The sequence below is a fragment of the Ambystoma mexicanum genome, chromosome 5p, assembly GCF_040938575.1.
Source record: "Ambystoma mexicanum isolate Mex_15411 chromosome 5p, UKY_AmexF1_1, whole genome shotgun sequence".
Lineage (NCBI taxonomy): Eukaryota > Metazoa > Chordata > Amphibia > Caudata > Ambystomatidae > Ambystoma > Ambystoma mexicanum.
In genome coordinates, this window is record NC_090930.1 from 985,451,118 (window position 1) to 985,467,610 (window position 16,493).

At 46.8% G+C, this 16,493-nt stretch overlaps 1 protein-coding gene across 5 annotated transcripts in view; it reads left to right on the forward strand.

Annotated features, from left to right (window-relative positions):
* FARS2 (phenylalanyl-tRNA synthetase 2, mitochondrial) overlaps positions 1–16,493 on the forward strand; it is a 2,528,336-nt gene that overhangs the window by 63,440 nt on the left and 2,448,403 nt on the right. The window lies entirely within an intron of this gene.

The window sequence follows — 16,493 nt, forward strand, 5'->3', positions numbered from 1 at the left end:
GGAGAAAAGGCAGGAAGCTAAATCTATAAAGGCAAAGACTAATGCATCAAGTTTTTCAGTAGCAAAGGACAGCATCAAAGAAACAGAGAACACAGGCAAATTGGGCAGCATCAAAGGGTAAAGCACAGAGAAAGGCTGCCTGCAGACAGAGAAAGACAGAAAGGGAAATCCAGAAAGCAGAAATCAATTAAGCACATAAATCCGAAATCCAGGGCAGAGGAACAAGAAACAGGAACTAGGAACTAGGCACACAAGCTAGGAACTAGGAACAAGGGACCAGTCGCAACAGGAACACTGCAACAATGACCAGCGCTGGACTGAAGCAAACTGAGGGTTTTAAAGCTGCTTAATGAGCACACCCCTCGGGTGTGCCGCCTGCTGCACCTGCAGCCACAGGTGTTGCCTATCCTCCACCCAACCTTGTCCTGCAAGGGAGGAGGTGAAGCAGTGAGCCAGGCATTCTGGGAAGCATAGTCATTAGATTAAAGTAGCATGCTGGCTGCCAAAAACCTGGAATGGATCCGGAAGGGAAGTAACTTGGAAAATAAGGTTTTAGCGCTCCAAATTCATCACAACACTGTAGCATAAGGTTCGGAGGAAATGTCCAGTAGGGAATAAACCCCAAAACATGCCCCCAAGTGACGGGAACGGGAGCGAAGGGAGCGAGCCGTGACAGTATACCCCTTCCCACGGCCGACTCCAGGCGACCGTCACCCGCACAAAACATCTTCCTTCCATGACAGGAGCGCTTTGTCTTCGGAGGTGGCACTGACGGAAACGATGACCCGCGGGCAAAAGCAGAGGGACTGGAATGAATAGAATCAGGCCGCAGTCTAGAAGAGCCATAGGCAGGTTTTCGGTGAGGAAGAGACTCATGGGTTGAAGAAAGGCATGAAGGACTTGCAGGACCCGAAGCAGAGTTGGAAGGTCCAGGAAGCTCAGACACTGGGAGCAAACACTCATACATCATTGAGGAGGGAGGCAGGCAGGCTGGTGCAACATGCTTTAGACAATGGTAGATGCTCTGGTAGCCTCCCTGCCGAGAGCGGACACACAGGAGGTGAGAAAATAGCAGGTTTCAGGAAATGTTCATGTTCAGAAAAAGAAGGTGGCAGCCGAGGTAGAGGTTCGGATCTTCTACCGTCATCCATCTGGGTAAAGGCCTGTGGTTGAGGGTGACCAAGGTTCGACTGCATCTGTTCCACGCCTTGGGGGCCTGGAAGTCCAATGGGTTGTTCGAGGCTGGCACTCCTGGTGTCAGTCATGTAGCCACCTTGTTGCACGTGGGATACAACCGCAGGGACGTTTGGCATACAGATAGGAGTCATAGACGCAGTACTTGGTACATCAGGCACACTCGCAGCAGGAGCAATAACAGGCACATCTTGAACTGCAGCAGTCATACCCTTCCTTTGGCTACTTGCACCCGACTGGTGCTGCAGCTGGGGGGGCCGTGCCCATCCCCTCCATCAGGCTCATGTGGGATCCGGCAACAAGAAAACTGTCAAGCGGCTGATCCAAACCGGCCCCCAAATGCGAAACGTCCAGCCCGCTATCCTGGTCGGCTACTTGTTCGGTGACTGGGCCATGGCGGATGGTATCCGTCTCCCTCTCGTAACACTCCAGGCAAGTCCAACGGCCTCGCATGTAAGGCCCTCCCGAGTCGTTATCCAGCTTGATGTTTCTGAAGAGAGAGCTGGCAGAAGTCTCAGACTCAGATGTTGCATATTCGGGAGGCGTTGATGCTACAGTCAAGCAGTTGGGAGAATCAACTTGTGTAAAAGGCAGGCATTCTGGTGATCCCCCTGAAGCATAAGAAGGGCAGACTGCACGTTCATCCGTAATAAATGGTTGGGATTCAGGAGGTAACTCTGAAGTAGAAGAATATGCAACATGATCAGACCGAGTAGACAGGTGCACCTCCGATATTGGCAGCGAGGCTGAGCAGGATACAGGTCTCTCATTAACTGAAGCCAAACTAGAAGTAGGCTCTGGGACTGAAGACATGCACTCAGGATGTGCTACCGGAGGCTCCATGGCTGAAGGATAATCCGCTGGATGAGTCACTGTAGCCGAAAACAGGCATGCCAGAGGAAATTCTGAGGCTGAGGGCATGCAAGCTGGAGCCGTCTCGTTAGCTGAAGACAAACTTGTCAAGGTCTTTGGCTCTGACTACGTACATGGTGAAGGCTCTTGAGTGACTGGCAGACATAGCAATTGTTCATTGATTGAAGACACGTGTGTCAACGATGACTGCAGAGCCGTGGACTGGATAATCGAAGAGTCAATGGTTGTAGGAGGACAGACTGAAGTCCCAGAAGTCGACAGACACATTTGTGGCTCAGGAATGGAAAGCACCTTTAGGGCAGTTGACTCCTTGGCACCAGTAACCAAAGACTGAGCTGTACCCATGCCGTCCCTCTCCTTAGTGGATGACACAGAGTCTCTTCCTTTGTAGAAGTCAAAATCAACCAGAGGAATCACCATAGTAAAGTCTCTGTTAATCAGGATTTCGTCAAATGTCCATTCCTCTGTCTTAGCTTCTGAAAGTGCCATATTAACAATCAACAGTTCAGGAATCGCCTGCCGGGTCTTTGGTTCAGTATACTGTGGAATGAGTCCATCAAAACAAGAATTCTGTACTCTCTTTGACTGTTCGTTGTGACAAAAATTGGCAGAAGGAGGAGCGAACACAGAGGTAGCATCGTTTTCCAAATCAGCTTGAATGTCTACTTCAGTCTCAGCAGCTAGATCAAGGGCAGAACCTAAGCCTACAGTAGTGACTGATTCTGTGTATGCCACCATTGTGGATTGTGTTTGGAAATCAGAAGCCTGTATGTGTTCAAGCTCAGAATTATGACAAACTGCTACACAGGGAATCTTAGGTAAAGGAGTGGCTTGTAAATCTTCAGCTAACAGCAATTCCTGACAAACGGTAGAACAATTGTCAGAACCTGTGCCCTGAATAAGTGCTGTGCTAGAAAAAGGACTTTCACTCCCAATAGATTTTACATATTGACAAGTATCATGACCTACAAAATTCTCCGCACTCAGGGACTGAACAGTATTCACGTCATCAACGGATAAAGTTTGAGGTGTATTCAGAAAAGACTGTAAGGTTTTATTCTCCTCTTGTAAAGTAATGTATTCTTGTTTTAACTCCTCAAGTTCAGCTTTTACCATGCCCCGCCTTAACTGTACATCCCTTTCAGTAGGCACAGGGGAAGGCATGGTGGCATCAGGGCTGGATCCTGCCCTAGCCATCCGGATGTGCACTGATTGTACATTGTCATTTACTGCTTGCAGGTTTTGTGATCTATACTCTCTCTTAGCAACTTGGTCTGCGTTTCCCTTAAGCAGACTATTGACATCAGACCTCTTGGCATTAGGGACTACAGTAAGTACGTGTGCACAGGAGTAAGCTGTAGACTGAGGGCTGAAAACAGAAGATATGCAAGGAACCCCTCCATTCTTTATTTTTGAATCATGAAACTGTTCAATCTGAGATAAAGCACAACTGGAATCATGGGGTTCAACAACAGAGCTACTCGTGTGTAATAAATCTAGCAGTGTGTTGTTTTCCGCTGCTAAAGCTTGTGCGGACATAGAATCTGGATCAAAATTAAAGACAGAACTAGGATCAGGCAATGTACGATGGGCCATCCTGTGGGAGAAATACTTTGCACGTAAATACCCATTCGTGACAAGGAGTTCATTTAAGTCAGGATCAGTGATTTGATTGTCACAGGTAAACGTAAGGGAAGCTTTCTGTACAAACTTGTTAGTGGCCTTGCTGCCTTTCTTTCTTAAACTGGCCATATTCAAATGGGAATAACGGCTGGTCATTCTGTTAAGAAAGGAAGAAGGCAATGAATATGGCAAGGGAAATGTGCACGGAATCGCACAGTGAACAACTTTGAATCTAACAATGTGCATACAATACCCAAGACTCGTGTATACTAAAACCCAGGAGTGCAAATAGAGTGAAACAATAATACCAATATATTAAAAGGGATGTGGGGTAAGCACTTAGAACCTCCTTATGACTGAAAGGAAAGTCGGCAAACTCCTTACCCACTATGCTATTACAGATACTGACAGCGCTAAGCCCACGTAGAGGGCAAGCAAGGACAGGATCTGTGAGCTGACACTCTGGATGATACTGAATAAGGAACTTAGAAACAGTACTCACGAGGACCGGAAAGACCACTTCAATGTCAGTAAATCCACGAACCCAGTTGATCAAACAGGGACCCAGAAGGCTATAACAGCAATGGGTGGAGGATAACTAAATACATAAGATCCAAGTCAAGGGGCAAGTAGGAATTGTGATTATAGAATAGTGAGGAAAACAAAAGGCATTCACACAGGGACTAGTTACAACAGCACCCCACACCTAATAATCAATGGGAAATAAATGCAGAAGTGCAATGGAAAACATGGAATGGATCCCAATAGAAAGTAAGGATCAGGAGCAAGGAAAATGATATCACAAAAGGAAAACTTTCCCACCCATCCAAGGAGAAAAGGCAGGAAGTTAAATCTATAAAGGGAAAGACTAATGCATCAGGTTTTTCAGTAGCAAAGGACAGCATCAAAGAAACAGAGAACACAGGCAAATTGGGCAGCATCAAAGGGTAAAGCACAGAGAAAGGCTGCCTGCAGACAGAGGAAGACAGAAAGGGAAATCCAGAAAGCAGAAATCAATTAAGCACATAAATCCGAAATCCAGGGCAGAGGAACAAGAAACAGGAACTAGGAACTAGGCACAAAAGCTAGGAACAAGGGACCAGTCACAACAGGAACACTGCAACAATGACCAGTGCTGGACTGAAGCAAACTGAGGCTTTTAAAGCTGCTTAACGAGCACACCCCTCAGGTGTGCCGCCTGCTGCACCTACAGCCACAGGTGTTGCCTATCCTCCATCGAACCTTGTCCTGCAAGGGAGGAGGTTAAGCAGTGAGCCAGGCATTCTGGGAAGCATAGTCATTAGATTAAAGTAGCATGCTGGCTGCCAAAAACCTGGAATGGATCCGGAAGGGAAGTAACTTGGAAAATAAGGTTTTAGTGCTCCCAATTCATCACAACACTGTAGCATAAGGTTTGGAGTAAATGTCCAGTGGGGAATAAACCCCAAAACATGCCCCCAAGTGACGGGAACGGGAGCGAAGAGAGCGAGCCGTGACAGATATTGACCCTTCTGAGCACGTCTGTTATTTGGGTCTGAGTAGCTGCGACGTCAGTGGTGTTCTGCTGCACCTGTTGGTCCATCGTACCCACGCGGTCTGCCAGGGTCCATACGTCCTGCCAGTGGAGGCACCGTCCACCATCACTGTGACCATTTTATTTTCTGGGGACGTCTTCAAGCCGCTACGGCTGTGTCTATCTTGCTCTCCATAGACGCCTTCAAAGCCATTATTGCCTCCAGTATCTGGTTCTCTCCTTCTTCCTGGTGTACTGTGCTGGATGAGGCCATGCTTGCCTCCGATGGAGTAGGATGGCCCTTGTCTGGGTTCCTCGCGAATGGCTCTATGCTTGTTTCTTGCCCTTGCTAGTTTTAGATTAGCCTGGCATTCCTTGTCTTGAGCGGGTCGTGTGTCTCCCTGTATGGCAGTCTTCTTCAGCCTTAATTCCGCCCTGAGCAGCTTCCTGTGGTGTACGTCCTCTCTGCGGCGCGGCTCCTCGAGTGGGTTGTGCTCTTCCACGCCAACTAATCACCGCCAGTCTCGTTTTTCTTTGCTGCACCGGCTGTGCCAAATGGTTCTGGGATATTTTATGGTCCAGCTTCGGCAGGGAGCGTTTACATGTCTTCTTCTTCATGAGCGGCCCACTTTTAGGTTGCCTTATACAGTTGCAGCTGTTGCCGCCTTCCTTGCACTGTAGTGGCCAGATCTCAATTGTTAGTCTTGCCTGTTTGTAATGGGCAGAGGCAGCATGCTGCTCCCCATCACCTCTTGCATGTCCTACTTCCTGGCTATGTTCCTCCCTCTGCCACAAACCTCAAATGCGTGGCATTGACACCTGAGATCGGACGTTAGGCTATGATCTAAGTCCGCCTGTGTTGTTATTTTGTCCAACGAGTGGGTTGTGCTCTCCCACGTCTCCTGGCCTCTGCCAATCTTACTATGCCCTCTGTGGTGAGTCTTCTCATATTTAGGTGTTTTTGTTGAGGCATTTCTCAGTGGGGGCGCAACCTGCTCTTGGTGCTTGTTCCTGTGTCTTCATGGTCTCTATGCTAGGTCTTCCAACACACGTTGGCCTCTTGCGCCTGAGCGGACCACGTAGGAGGCTGAATGTCAATTATGAAGTGGTGTAGCTGTCTATTACTTCCTGCAGCTATTCCCCTCACCTGAAAGAAGCTGCCCTGTCTTGCAGATAAGGGGCTCTTTGTGTAGTTTCAGGTTCTGTTATATGCCGTACATGCAGGCGGTGCGCAAAGTGACCAGGCAGACCTTCTTCCTCTGTTTTTATTCCCTCTATGGCCCGGACTTCTGTACTAGCTGGGCCTGCACCGACTGGTCGTTCCTGTGGTGTATCAGGCACAGTCCGATCCGCTCTCAGCTTCGCAGTCTTTTCTCTGCAGTACTATTGTGCCGTGGTGCGACCTCTGTGGTTCCGATGTAAAGCCTCGTCTACACCGAGAGTCTTCCTGTTGTTGTGCGGTACGGAGCCGTCCCCTCCTTCTCGTTGGCTCCTCCTCCTTGGTCAGCGTACCTTGAAAGTTGCAGCCGCCGTTTAGATTTTAGGCGTGTTGTGCCCAATACTTTGCTACGCCTCGCGCCAGTCTTACATGGGGTCGACCCTAGGGGAAACCGGCATCTTCCCAGTTTCTGAATGCAGGTCCGATGTTTGCAACATTGTCGCTGCATATAGCTCCATTTGTCATGGGTGGGGCGGACCGCACTGGAAGCTGAGTTGCAGCTTGTATGTGTACGGCTACTCCGCTTGTTTCCTTTGTCCACCTCTATTAATTTATCATTGTATTGGGGGCGGACTCCGTGGGAACCCTCTTCTCTTATTCAGCTTTTATGTCCCATATCTGCCGTGCCGCGGCGATCGTCCCTGCAATCGGGATCCCTCATTTGTGGGCGGACCTCGAGTGGTCCCGCCCGGTTCCTTTTTCTTGTTGCGCTGCTCAAGCTCCAAGCCTGCACTGCCACAATGTGCCGGAGCCGATCATCTTTTCTGCCCGGGCCAGGTTTCTCTCTGAGTTGGACTGTGCGTTCTGCGGCAATGGTGAGATGACTGTCACTGCTCCCCCGCAGGACTGTTATTGTTGCTGTTCTTTATAATCCGCTGCAGCCGCCATTTTGATTTCCCTGCCGCAGCGGGGTCCTGCAACTTCGCTGACCCGTACTCCGCTCCAGCACCAGTAATCCGCTCTAAATGTGCACATGTTCTGTGCACGTTCGCTTCCGACAGCCAATTATTTGCATTTCATGGACCCTTGTCAGCTGGGTCAGTGATTTCAAGCCAGGATACTGTAGGATCTTCGGGAGCCCTCTATGAAGACGTCCTCACAGCATGGCTACCAAGCCACACCCCCAGCAAACGAATTGTTAGTGATAGTCTTGGCAGGTTAGTGAACCAGGAAGAAGATATTGGAGTACTGCATTATGGTAAAATGTTGTGGTAGAGAGAAAGTGGTAAGACCACTCATGTGTTGGATGAACTATGGTAAAAGCATCCTGACGAAAACATTGGTGTGTATAAAGAAGAAATGTTTAGTAGTTGTCTTTCTCAAAGAAGAGAAGTCCTATTGAAATGTTCACTGGAAGAGTGAAGACAAAGACATTTGGTTTGACAACCAAAAGCCTGTGGGAACTTTATGCTGAAGAGTGTTGAATTCAAAAACAGTTCCTATGCCAAGTGAAACCCTACAAATGTGAAGGAACTTTATGTTGGAAGCAGAACTTGGCTATTTTTTAAATTTATTTATTTGACTTCTATTCAGGTAAAAACCTGTAATTTTATCAAAAAGTGCATTAGATTTTCTGTTGGAAAAATGCAAGACTTTCATCTCAGGTTTCTCAGGTTTTTCAGATCAGACTGGTTGTCCACGGTGTAACAAAGAGGCCCAGAAGACGCCTGTCTGTCAGGGCTGCATAACTCACTGCGTTGAGGTAGCATCTGTGAGTGAGGCCTCGTTGATCTGTTTGAAAGCCAATTCGATTAGGTTAGCCATAGTCACTGTCCACCGGGTGGTTTCTCCAGAAATCAGTCTATTCCACACGTCTTCTTCCTGGGTCGTCCATGGGTTCGTGATCAGCGGCAAAAGGTAAGTAGTTATATTTTTTTCGGTGATGGGGCAATTAAGAACCAAATGTCTGAGGGTTTCCACCCTCTCCGTATTTTTACACAATCGACAGGTCTGATTTTCCACCACACCTTGAATTGCGAGGATTTCTTTAGTCAGAAGTACATTTAATCTTGCTTTCATGAACAAGTATCATTTTTTTTTTCTCTGGAAATTTGCTGACATAATTCATTGGGACTTTTGGTTTGTTAAACGTGGGAGGAAGGTGGTGTAAAAGTTTGTTGTCTGCAGCTATCTGTATTGTTTTGATCCAGTCCATTTCTTCGAGTTTAAGTTTGATTTTATCAGGGTTTTCTTTTAAATCTGTTTCTGTGCACAGTATATCGGACAACCTTTCTTTTCTGATTTTGGCCCACTTTTTAAATGCGATGCAGTTTCCGTTTTCCATTTCTTCTTTGATTAACGAGTAGATGGGAAGGGAATCTGCCAGAATAATTTTTCTGAATAGTCTCATTGCGCTGAAGTCGACAGTCGAGGCTAACGAGACTAGTCCAAGTTCTCTTCGGATAGCCGCCATTGAGGTCGATTTTGGAAGCCCCAGGACGGCTTTCCAGACCAGACCTTCTATTTAGTTCCATATCGTCTGTGGAATACAGAGTGAGGCCTCCATTCCAAAAGCCAGCGTCGGCACAAGTTTCATTTTGTAAAAGTTAATAGCCGCGCTTAGCGAAAATTTGCCGAACTTCCTATCAAGGGTTCTCATTTGCGCTGTCAATCTTCTCGCATTATCCCAGAGTACTGCTTGCATTGCCTGGTCCGTTGATGAGTTGTCTAATTCAAACCCCAAGTATCTGATGTTTTTGACTTTTTCAATTTTGATGTCGTCTAAGTGCCACGACTCCATGTTTGCAGATTTTTTCGGGTTTTTCTCAAATGTCATAATTGTTTTTTTTTGTTTTTTGTTTATCTCCAGATGATTTTCTTCGATGTATTTTGCCAAATTTGTTAATTTACGCTGGAGCCCCACTTTGGTTTGGTCGATCAAAATTACATCGTCCGCATATAAGAGACGAGGAATGATGGTTTTTCCTATTTTTGGTGGAAACGTCTTGATATTTTCTTCAACGTACTGCAAGTCTCCCAGGAATGCAAAGAAGAGAGCGGGCGCGAGAGGGCAACCCTGTTTAACTTACCTTTTTACCTGGATCTCGTCTGATAGATTTCCATGTTGATTTAGCTTCACTCTTACGGTTGTGTGTGAGTGAAGCGCTATGAGAGCCATCCGGTCCCGGGGCTCTAGATGATTTCAAATTTCTGATTTTTGCTTCAATCTCTTCACGGTTCGATATTGTCACCCAAACCGGGTTGATGTTTCTTTCAGATGCACCTACAGATCTCTTAGGTTCTTCAAACTCCCTCGAAAAGTACTCAATCCATTTTGCTTCTGAGACTGCGTTTGTTGGAGTTAAGTTTGATGCGAGATTGCTGTTTTTAATTAGTGACCAAAAGTCACTAGATTTGTTGGTTACCAATGTTCTCATCATTTCTTCCGCATCCAGTTGTTATTGCCATGCTCTTCTTTGCTTTCGCCAACCTGCATATCTTTTTGCTTCACATTTCCATGCCGACCAGTCTTGTTCAGTATTAGATTTCTTTGCCCTTCTTTTTAGTTGTCGCCCTAATTTCCTTTGTTCTACCAGCTCTTTGTTATATGCATGGATGGGGTGCGGTTGTACAGTCCATCTGCCTCCTATTGGTTTCTGGTAGGGCAAAAGGAGCGGGAGGTAGTTTGGTCTCTCGTTAGCTTTACTCAGGTAATTAGCAGTTGTTTTTTCCTCCCAAGATGATTTAATTTTCAAGAGGTTCGCTTCAGTTAGGCGTAACCGAGTTTGTTGGGCGTTTCTTTCAACGGTGGCCATGTAGACTGCTTTTCTTGGTCTCCATCCTTGCCACGTGCATGTGAGTAAAGTTGTGGTCGCTGTTGTCCGTTTTTAGCACTTTAAAACTCACTATGTTTGCTGCAAGGGCGGATGAGATAAAAATATAGTCTAAGGTCGCTTTCGAGGCACCCCATTCCCATGTTGGAATATTCAGTTGATTAGGGAAAAGGGAAGCTATGTTTTGTAGGTTTCTTGAATTAGTTACTTTCATCCATGCTCTTCCGCGTTCCAGAGTTGAGGCCGTCCATGAACCCTGGTTTTCTTTGTTACAGTTTGCATTGAAGTCACCGCATACCATGATCTCAATTTCGTCAAACTCTTCATATAGCTGATCAATGGTTGAACTCATTGTTAAACAAAAAAGCTTTGGAGGTCGTTCGTTGAGGGTTCCAATAGCAATTTATAATTGCCAAAAGGTTCTGTCGAGCACCCTTGTTCTTCTGGATTGGTGGGGACCATGTAGTCAAGATCACCAACATTTCGTATGATTCCTTCCATTTCCTCTGAGCTTTGAGTCCCAGGCCATTTTTAATGGCTATTAACAGTCCCGACGATGGTCTTCCTAAGGTTCCCCTGGTTGCTGCTGAGATTTCCAAACAGAATCCATCCAACTTGGGTTTCTCCAACAGCCGTGTCTCTTGAAGACCTAGTATGTCAAATGCGCCCAGGTTCTTGTCTCCCAGCGTTGTTAAATGGTTATAACCTCTGGTGTTCCAGAATCCTAGGATATAATGATCCTTGTCGGGCCGTTCCTCGGTGGTCGATGCAGTTCCAACGTTTTCGAGGCCCAACCCTGTTTACTGCTATTTAGTAGTTTTCTTCGACCAGGTAGAGGTAAACCAGTCCCACGTGCCTCTCGAAAGTCTGGCATCCGGTGTCTCTGCTGAAGTCTTCAAGTCGGAAGGTTTTGAGATGGAAATGCTCCCTGATTGTAGTTTGTCATCATCTTTTCCTCTTATTCTTTTCAATCTAATTTCATGGGGACTATAGTTGTAATCCGAGTCACGCCTTAGACGTGATTTTTTGCCTGTGTAGTTCCTGGCCCCAACCGGGTCACATATTCCGTTTCTTCGGAAGTGCTGGCTCACATCTCGAGCAACTTCTTCATCCCTCGGCCTGTTCCATCTGTTTTGAGAATACAGTTTTTCTGTTTTTTAGTGATAATGTGATACGTGGTTTCTAGGTTTTGTTGTTTTTGAATCTTGCTCCTCTCGTTGTGGCTTTTTTATTTCGGTCAGGTAGAATCCCATTGATGCCAATTCCTCAAAAGCTGATTTGTCCATGTGGGTAATACCCGCTGCTTTTACGTGTAGATACGCTTTGGCTATTTTGTCCTTGTGGTATGGTTTAACCAACTCGTGATCCTCCCTCTTTACACACCTAAGTGCTTTGGATCTTTTCATAATCTGAAGGATGGTCGGCCGATTAAGAATTAAGTATTCTTTTTTGAAGTCCTGTTGCTCGAGCTTAAAGAGGCGGTTCTGGCCATTTCTTTTAATTTCCATTTTCCTCTTAACTCTTGAGGGGGACTGGTCTCCCGGGCTACTTCTGCTTCTTGGGCTCGCTCTTGGGAGTGATGGTTTGTTTTCTTTCTGGGGTCCCCTGTTTATCACGTCGAAGTACCCTTTTTTTGAGGGGTTAGCCCTTCGTTTCACGGTTTCCCATTTGTCCCTATCCTCGCTTGAGGGTCTTGTTTCTCCTGTATTGTTTTTTACTGCCATGATTGATTTGGTGGTGGTAGCGGACTTTGGGTCATATTCACTACTGTCCGGTTGGTTTGTTTCCAAATGTTGTGATAAATTCATAAGTGGCAAGTCTGTCAGGAAATCTTTCACCGATCTTGGAGATCTTTGGGCGATGATCTTTGGGGGAATGTGGTCATCAAGAATTTGAATCTCATCTATCTTCACGTCTGATTTTTTTTAGAGTTAACACCGGTTGCACTATTGTTGTTTTGGTGTCCAGCGAAAGTTTGCGAGATGCAGTCGCAGCTAAATCTTTTTTTTTATTTTGGGATGGGTTAGCCTGACTCTTCACTGAGGTGCCCTCCGGGGCTTTGGTCACACTCATCCGCTCCTGTGTTTGCACTTCACCACTTTTGCGGATGTGGTGATAAAGTGTTTCTAGTTTGTCGCTCCATACATTCGATTTTTCTTTCAAGGGCCTAGATTTTGCTTTCCCAGTTTTTTGCTGGATGCTTTTCTGATCTTCTACAGTCGTTATATAACTTTCTACGTGGGACATTTTTGCAATCATATTTGTGAGGATTGCTGTATTGTCCTGGATCTCTTCTTTTATTGCTTCGTACAATTTACAGAAGGGCGCTAAAACGATGGACATTGCTGACATGATTGCTATGATGTCTGGCTTCTTGTTGGAGGAGTCTTAATGAATGGCCGTGGCTATGTCACTTAGCCGGCGATTTTTTTGGGGAGGATTGAGTTTTCTCAGCTCTTTTAGGGGTACCCGAAATTAATGAGGCCGGGCAATCCATTGAGGAACTTAGGTCCTGTTCCATTGCCGGTTGACCTACCGAAGCTCTTCGGGGTGTGAGTTGGGACTCCCCTTTCCTTATGGATGGTAGAGGCATAGTTTGCGTCCCCGTAATCAAGTGTCGTTGTTCTTTGTCCTCTCTTGCTTTGAACAACCTTTGAATTTCCTCCAAAGGCTGGCTTGGAGTCAGCTAGTCTCTACTAGACTCTTCACACCGTCCCTTTTGGTTTCTGGAATAGTTTGCATCTTGTTGTTAGGCACCGAGCTGGCGTCTTCTGGTGCTGAAAGGATCAGGGTACAGGAGTGTTCTATTTGTCTGATCGTGGGCTGATCATCACCCCTGTCCTTGGTCTGGGCTCTATTTTTGCTCCCGTCAGTTTTTTTTGCAATTCCTGGATCGTCAGACTCTTTCCCTGCTGGTGTGACCTTTGGGGTTGGAGTTTCATCTGTTTTCCTTAATTTCGACCCTGGCAGAATTTCTTGTGCAACTTCGAGCATCTCTGCGTCTGACACCTCGGAGTCCACTGTTAATTTCCGTTTGTATTGTTGGGTAAAAAAAGCTTTTAAGGGACATGATAGTAAAGGCGAAGGTAACTGGCTGGCCGTAGGTCTTTTTCTTTTAATCACCTTTACTTCCTCTCTGCTCCTTTGCTTTGACTCTTTTATGCACCTTTTGTTTGGTTGGATTGAATTCATCTTCCGTGGATTTTGTCCCTTCTTAGTTTTGACTTTTTTCTTTTTGTTGATTTGGTACCATCTTTAATAGCTCACCCTCTGTTTCCTTGTTTGAGTCCTCCTGGTCACTCACTATGTACACTTCCCCTACTATTAGGCCCTCTGTGAAAACATCATCAGTCTCTCCTTCTGAGAGCGAGTCACAAGAGCTAATCTCGACGGACACCTTGTTGTCCTTCACCAGGTTTTTATCCACAAGTGTAGTTTTTAACCTGTTGGTCTTGTTTTTCAAATCTGGGACCTGGCTTTTATATGAAGAATGTATCATCGCCTTAATGTTCAGGGTTTTGTGGACGAAATCCGTGTTATTTACGGTTCCCAGAGGCAAGGATGGGGCGTTTTCTTTCATTTCTTCCGGTTTGTTTTGACTATTGTGATTTATCAACTGTGTGGACATTTCGTCTTGACCGATGCACTTTTGGTGCCCTTGCTCCAGGAGGGATCTGCAGTCTTTCGCAGACTTCCCCTTGTCTGCTAAACTAAGGCTATTTACGCCTTGAAGGGCCTCAGATCCAGCCCTCGGGGGATCAGTGCCCACGAACGAAAGATCTGGCTGAGGCGTCGGGTTGAGGGGAATGTCCTCAACCCTCTGATCTTTCCGAACAACTACCTCCGTGCTCCGACTCCCCCCGCTTACACCACAGCCAAGGCCCCGTGAACGTCCCGACGCCGGCCGTCCTCCGACAGCCCCAGCGTCGCTACCACTCGTCTCCAGGACGGTACGCGGAGCCCCTGCTGCGGCGCTGCAGGACGGGACGGGAACGTGGTTGACCATGTTGATGGCCTCCTTAGGAACGGTCGCGTCCGTAGAATACTCGCGCCGGCCAGTCCCCGCCTCCTCCGCCACTCTGTGTAATCGCACTCCACCCACCGAAGGCGATGCAGAGTCGGAGTTGGGAAAAGACGTTACAGGAACTCTCGCCGGTGCCGAAGCCCATAATGCCGGTAAGCCATTTGATGTCGATCTTGGTTGGGTCTTTTCTATCATTTTCCCTCTGGGGGGCTCTCGGTTTTTCAAATCGGGTGTCCACAACTTCCCGGGGATCTTCAGCCGCCAACATGAGGTCGGCACCCTCTTTATTTAGTGGTGCCCTCAATTTTGGTATTGGCTTTGGTGGGACCACGCCATGTTCTTCTGTCAGTTCAGGCTTCAGGCTAGAGCTCTTGGTGTTTCCTGTTAGCGCTACTGGAGGTCGTACTTCTGGCTCCATCGCGCTCTTGCTTCGCGTCTGCAGCGGACTGCTGCAGACTGGCTCTCACCTCGGCTCTCAGCTCCGCTCACCGCTCTGCGGTGTTCTTGGGTCGGATAAAGAACTTCCTGACACAATGATGAGGATAGGCTGCAGGACTGCTGCAGACTGGCTCTCGCCCCGGCTCTCAGCTCCACTCACCGCTCTGCGGTGTTCTTGGTTCAGATAAAGAACTTCCTGACACAATGATGAGGATAGGCTGCAGGACTGCTGCAGACTGGCTCTCACCTCGGCTCTCGGCTCCGCTCACCGCTCCGCGGTGTTCTTGGGTCAGATAAAGAACTTCCTGACACAATGATGAGGATAGGCTCTATCTTGGCTATTAGGAAGAACCTTTCTGTTTTACCTTTTTCAGTAGAACCGGATTATTGGAATGAACTTTAACCATTGAAACCCGTATTTTTTAAATTCTACTTTAATTCTGGTGAAGGGGATCCGACCCTGGTTATAGGAGTATTTGGTTCTAATTATTGTTTTGTTGAGGTTGAGCAGCCATATAAATACCTACATGTTTCTATTGTATTTAGAAGTGTGAGGGATAGACACCTTTTTGTTTAGATTGTTGGTCTTAGTTTCATAGGCAGGGAAACCCACCTCAGGTTAGGGAAAGCGAGGCGTTTATTACACCCTTTTAAGTTAATAAAATGGCTTCTTGTGAAAAACTTTTATCAAGTTGTCCTTCTTGCATTTCTGATCCTTCGCACCACCACCCGTTTTCTTTCTTTTTTTGTGCATAATCCTCCACTTTGTGAATTGGAATGAGCAGGTGTACATAACTGCTTTCATACTATTTGTCACGCCATGACCGATTACATGCTTGAGGTATTAGGGGGAAATGGTGCATGCCACTCCCATCTCTGCCTATCTCCAACTGGGGAGAGTGGGAGAAAGAAAAAGAATGAGGAGTTGGATGAGGGGGAGTCAGAAAGGATAGAGTGAGAGCGAGCGATCCATCAGTGATGCAATGCAAGTAAGATGGAGACAGGCAGAGACCTTAAAGTGGTGAAGGAGAAGAAAGAGAGAAATATGACTGCTCAGAGATGTAACAAAAAGATTGCATGAAAGAAAGTGAGGAGAGGTGTAAGATTACCTCTCCCTCAAAGAGGTTTGAGACATTAGAGAAGTTTAAGAGATTGGGGGTCATTACGAGGTTGCCGGTCCGGGAACAACGGTACCGGTAAGTTTGCTGGTACCGTTGTTTCCGGACGGGCAAACTACGAGTTCTGCAAGCAGGTGCCTTTTCTGGTCTGACCTGGCGGGTGGAAAGACACCCGCTCGCAGACCTTGACGGATGCACCGGCACGGCACCATTCATGAATGGTGCCGGTGCATCTGACCTCCTCATTCCCATTGAGTCCAATGGGACTCGAATGGGAATGGGGAGCAATATTTTCCTGCGCCCAGCAATGAGCAATTACCTGGACCGCTGGGGCTGTAATCCCCCGGTAAGTCACCATTGCCGGGCGCCAGAATAAAAATGACTGGCGGCAGCCGTGCCATTTTTACCAGCACAGCTACCGCCGGACTCATAATGAGGCCCATTGAGAGTAAGGATTATTTGAGGCACAGACAGGAGGCAGCAGAAGAGCGAGAATTTAATGGCACATCATTTAAAATACATTCTATTGTTGGTCTATGGCTTGGATGAAACCTATCAGCATGATACATGGCGCCCTAAATACAGAATAGACAAAAATCAGTCAAAGCATAAAATATATAAAAATGATGTATCCAAATTGTGTACAACTGAATCTCATAAAAAGCTATTTATGCACTAATGTAGTTATTTCATCATGGTGAACCAATAGTCCTCCACA